Genomic DNA, 5,676 nt, shown 5'->3' with positions numbered 1-5,676 from the left:
AAGGGCTGGCTTCTCCAGGTCACACGATGTAAGACTGTCAGCCTTGGGGATCAAGGCTGGGTGGCACCCACTGGGCAGCCTGTAGGTGTGCGTAGGAAAGCACCGACCAGTGCTCCAGGGAGTGTGGCCACTCTGGGGGCCTGGCCACAGCCCGTGAGGTACCCTGTGGGCATGGCCACTGCAGCTTTTCCCTGCATTAGGCTCTTGCTTTTTTTTTCCTGCATTGGCTCCCAATGCACCTCCCCCCACTCCTCTCCCCAAGAAAAGGGTGGGCCGCTCAGGCAGAGGGTGGAGTCCGGCCACATTGCACCTAGAGAAGGCCATTCTTTAAGTAGAACAGCCAGAGCTCAGAGCAGCTCTGGGCCTCGTCCTTCCTCTCCCATCTGAGCAGGAAAGAGAGGAAACCCTAGAAGTCCCAGGGAGATTCCAGCCCTGCCTCGGAAGATGAGCTATCCAGTCATGTGACAGGTGTGGTCACATGACACATCCCAGCCTCAGGGTTCTGTCCTGTCACCTCGCCGCCCGTGAGCCATCCTTGTGAAGCCTCCAGCTCTCCATGGAGAAGGCTGTCCGGCTGCCAGAAATTCCGTCCCTGAGTCATCTCACGCTGCAAGTGAGGTTTGTCGTGACACTCTGGTTTCCACGTGGAGCAGAATCTCAGGGGGTCCAGGGAGTGAGGCAAGTTGGGCCAGTGATTATTTTGGGTGGCTTGAGAGAGAGGGCTGAAGATAGCAAGAACAATAGCTCCCATATGGCGCGTGCCGCTATGTGCCAGATGCTAGGATTGACGTGGGTAACCTCATTTAACTGTCCTAACTCTCTTAGAAGGAGGCTCTACTCCTTAGCCCCATCTCACAGATGAGGAAGCTAGGCATGGAGAGGTGAAGCAACCTGTCTGAGATCACACAATGAGCAGGGAGTGGAGACGGGGTTTGAGCCCAGATCTTCTGGTGCCTTCTGCACGGCTTTTCTCCCTGATACCAGGTTGCCTCTTCGAAAGCTGACGATGCCAACATTCAAAATGAGCTCACCAGGATGGAACAGTTCCAGGGCACTGGCGCTTCCGTTTGGCACCAGAAGAAGAACCAAAATAGGACACACCAAGAGGATCCAGTTTTGCCTGAACCTCAGCCTGCCAGGTTTAGGGGTGCACCATGGGGAATGATCCAGGCTGGGCCCTAGTCGCTCTTTGCCCCCTCTGCCTCGCTCCTGCTGCCTTTGCCCCACTTGATGAGCTGTGCAGTGTCAGGGTTTGACTTGGCTCCATAGTGCTGGTTTTGAAATGGCATCTCACTCACAGCTATTCAGATTTCAGAAATAAATGCTCTGCACCACTGATCAGAATGCCTGGAGTCAACAGAGTCGGTGACATCTTAAGAAATGCACCCGGTACTTAAGACTTTCATCTTAATTATACATGTTCAAATCATAGACAGATTTTCTGCTTCTGGTCCTGAATATCAGAGCTGCCAAATCCAATTGAATCATCTTCTTTTAAATGCATTTTGCAGTATGTGTTTCGCCGTTTTCCCAATTTCCATTGTAAACGAGCGCCAGAATTGTGCTGAGGGCCCTTTTCTTACAGGCTGCGTTAGTCAACCAGCAAATGAAGAAAGGAAAATGCTGATTTCAAAAGAATTAAAAAACGGTCCTGGGCAGCCTCCCGGGTTTGGCTAGGACCGGATGTGGCCAGGCCCGGGAACCATCTTTGTTGGAGGATTTCTGTCCCTTTGCCTCACGCAGGGACAGATGAGGAAGGTGTTTCTTCTGTGTCCCCTCTGAATGAACCAGCTCTCAGGCCAGCTTCTTGGGCTGGGTGGGAAGGAGAGCCGTTGGCAAGCCCATTGTCATTGTACCACCGCTGTCATCGGTGTAAATGCCACACGCTTTAATTTCTGCCATGCCCTGCTCAGACAGGCTTCGAGATGCAGCTCCCGGACCACTCCCAGGGAGTGGTTTAACTGTCACAAGCAGCGCGGACAGCCAGTGCCCTTGTCCACCAGTGGTGCCCACTCGTTCTGCCTTTCCAGGAATGGGGTGAGGTGGGGCGACAGACTCTCAGACTTAGGATGGTGATGGCAGCTGGTGGGAGAGGAGGAGGCCGGGAACCCAACGCCTGCAATTCTGCGGAGCTCTGTCTTCTTTCTTTGCTTCTCGTCCTCTCTCTGCTTGAACAAGCACTCCCTACTAGCACAGCTGTGGTTTTTCGTGCCTGCGTTGTGCTTCTGCTTTGTCCTTCCCATCACTTTCACACTTGTTGATTTCACTTAAAGGTTGAAACCCTGTGCGGCCTCAGAGCAGAGGTGGTCGGCCCATTTCATAGAAGGGAAGAACGTGCCTTTGGTTCAGACTGGCCTCTGGAGCCCGCTTGTCTACAGTTGGATCCCAACCTTGGGCAAGATCCTTAACATCTCTATTCCTCAGGAGGCGATCAAGTCGTGAGGTGGAGCCCTTGTGAATGGGACTAGTGCCTGTATAAAAGGGACCCCAGAGAGCGCTCTTGCTCTCTTTCCACCACGTGTGGACAGAAAAAGAAGTCGGCCATCGGCAACCTGGAAGAGGACCCTCACCAAACCCAACCGTGCTGACACCTGGTCTCGGACTCCAGCCTCCAGAACCATGAGAAATAAATTTCTGTTGTTTATGAGCGTCCCAGGTTGTGGTACTTTGTTACAGCAACCAGAATGACTGAGACGGTTAGTGAGCACCTATTATGTGCTAGGCATCCTGTGTTGTTTAATCACCAATTTCTTTGTTTGAGTCAAGAGCACCCATTTTACAGGTGAGAAGAGGGAGACTCCAAGACTTTAATGGACTTATAAACATCACAGGGTAAGTAGCGGAACCAGGAATTTAACCACTGACTCCAGTTCCTCCATACGTGACCACTACGGGGCAGTACACCCAGCTGCTCTGTGGTGAAAGAACTGACCAGTCCTACGAGGTTTGAGCTGCTCCTGAAGGGCTTCTGCTCTGTCATTCTCTCCCCACCTCCCCAGCCAAGCAAATGCCTGCCAGGGCTCAGGGCTTTAAAGATCGACCTGGGAATCTCTTTATCTCCATATTTTTACATTTACAAGTAGTGTTGGATGTTCTGAGGCAGGTGCTCGGTTGCATGAAGGGACGATCAAGCCCAGGGTCGTTGTTTTTTGACGTCTGTCTTCCACGCCCCGTGGGACCACCTGAAGCCTCGCACATAACAGGGTCTCACTGTGTCCATTAAAGGACGGACTGTGGCAGCCACAGCTGCCCGGATGGCTGGGGATCCCTCTGCAACACCCCCAATCCTGCCCCAGAAGCAGCAGGCAAAGCCAGCTACGTAATTTGTAGAGCTCAGTTCAAAAGAAAAATGCAGGGCTCCTGCTCAAAAAGCAGAAAAAAAGCTTTTTCCTTTCTTTTATAGTCTCTCACTCTCTTTCTTGACCTGTCAGGATGTTTTTATTTGCTATTTGATGTTGCACTCCCTCGGTAGGGGAACACTTGAGGGGTGAGTGCAGACGCTCACAGATGCTTGGGGCCCCACAACTCAGTGCGTGGGGTGCACACCAGGCCTCCACCGGGGATGGGAGGGCAGCGGTGATTGCTGGAGGGGGTGGGAGAGTGGGCAGCTGAGAATCAAGCCCAGGGAGGTGGGGAAACAAGGGAGGCTGCCAGCGTATGCTCTGTTGTCCCATTGGACTTCACTTACAAATGGCAAATTCAAAGATTTAAAACTTTTTGTATTAAGAATCGTAAGAACGGCCCCTCCGAGCATGGAGCCCTGTGCTACGGCCCTGGTCACAAGCCCCTGAAGCTGGTCTTGACAGCCTGTCTTAGAGCTCGTGTGCTCCTGGAGATGCAAACACGTCCCCCTTTCTCCCTGGCCACTTGCTGGCAGTTGGCATTTCCTTGTACAGGCAAGATTCTCTGGGTTACTATCACTGGCTCAGTGCCCAGCAGATTCAGTCTCTTGCTCTGTTGGAGGTGCAGCTATTTCTAGGCAACACCCCCCGCGTGCACCCTCCCCGCTATGTGCACCGTCCTGCTCAGGTCGCGGCGGGTGCTCAGGAAGGCCCCTCGCCGGCTCTGCCCGGGCCTGGGGCTCTTTTAGGTGGGGCGGCAGCAGCCAGGGCAGCGGCTGCCTGACGCTGCATCGAATTTGCCATGTGTGGGGGTGAGTAAAGGTGCTAATAAGACAGAGCGCTAATTAATTGCGGCAAGCTCTCTAGCTTTGCTGTTTTAATGCTGAAAGGAAAAGGCATTTATGATTTTCTTCCTTCCACCAGCCCTCCTATACAATTATTTCATCTGCTGCAGAAAATGTGCAGATCACTAATAGTTATTAAATCTGATCATCATTAGCCTCCAAGCTCCAAGCAGCCTGCTCAGCACATTCCTGGCTCCTGGCCCCCACTCTCGAGTTCAGGGAGGGGCCAACAGGCAAGACAGAGGGGAGGGGCGATGTCCCCACTCTCTCAGGGCACAGGAGAGGACGGTCTGCACCCATGGCATACCTCTTGCCCCTTGCTGGGAAGAAGCCTTGTTCTAGCTTTCCCGCGCATAAACCTGCCAGTTTCTTTGTGTCTGTGTTGGGAGCAGGGAATCATCTAGGAAAATGACAGTAGATATGTGTGCGCATCCAAAGGAATGTTCTAAAAAGACTCTGCTTCTGTTACAGGTTTAGTTCATGACTGAAGGGCCCAGAGTCCAGGTGAAGAAAACCCAGGTGTCCTCACGGTTTGCAGAGAACAGAGTCAAAGAAGATGAGCCTAGGCTGCTTTTGGATTTAGTCAGGGCCCTGCAGGAAGCAGCTGGCACAGTCAAAAGTTTAACTGAAGAGAGTTAAATGAAGGACTATTTCAGAGGTAGAGGTGGGTGTATTAACCACGTTTCTGGCATCTGTAAACTTGATGTTTTAATATCCACCCTGCATGCATAGGCTGGACACATCATGCTCTGGACTCGATGACGAGCCTGAGTGCCCTGGCCTTGGCCTCCTGTCCCACCCCCTCTCCGGGGGAAGAGTCCTCCTCCCTGGGTGACGCTTTTCAAATACCAGGGCCAACAAACCAGCCAACCCAGAGCCCACACCCCCAACCCACCTCTCTAATGGGGCTGTCACTCCAGGTCACTATACTTGTCATCGCAGGGCCAGGGGCCAAACAACTTGGGACAGCCCCGGAGCCTGCTGGAATTATTCACACTAGCTTCTTTTGCCCACAGTTCCCCCTTCTTTCTCTGCCTTGTGACTGACCTTGGTGCTTCTCCATGTGGCCCTCCTGGGACATGCTGTGTTCTTCTCCCTTGGGATCTGTGAGTGTAATAAACCATATTTTCAATGACAGTCATCTCCTGATCTGTTAGCCTTACTATACCGAAATAATAATTTAAAAAAACAATTAAAACAATAGGGTTAAGGGAAACAACAAGGAATAGTGAGACATCCAGGGAGGAGCCAGGAAGCGGTGACCACCTGTGGGCCTGAAGGGGCAGGAGGAGGGAGCATCATTAATAGACACCAACAAAAGCTGTAGCTTGGGCGAGGGTGCCTGATGGATGAGGCCATAAGGAGAGGGGCAGAGTCGTTGCTAAACTGCAGCCCTGCAAGGAGAGAGCAGGGAATCGAACACACCACTTTTCTCTCTTCCAGCCTCCCATCTCCAGCCAGAGCCTCCTACTGGCTGAATCCAAGCAGAG

The 5,676-nt window shown here is 52.5% G+C and overlaps 1 long non-coding RNA gene across 1 annotated transcript; it reads left to right on the top strand.

The window, feature by feature from the left end:
* The first annotated feature begins 519 nt into the window (after positions 1–519).
* On the top strand, positions 520–5,313 carry LOC147915066 (uncharacterized). Its single transcript, XR_015554598.1, has 3 exons — positions 520–2,832; positions 4,658–4,850; positions 5,203–5,313. It is a non-coding gene; the product is annotated as an uncharacterized LOC147915066 (long non-coding RNA).
* Positions 5,314–5,676: the final 363 nt, after the last annotated feature.

This window comes from Ceratotherium simum, chromosome 16, assembly GCF_057802395.1.
Source record: "Ceratotherium simum simum isolate JZ-2026a chromosome 16, ASM5780239v1, whole genome shotgun sequence".
Taxonomy (NCBI): Eukaryota; Metazoa; Chordata; class Mammalia; order Perissodactyla; family Rhinocerotidae; genus Ceratotherium; species Ceratotherium simum.
Note: the sequence above shows the minus strand (reverse complement) of the source record. Positions and strands in the feature narration are given on the sequence as shown.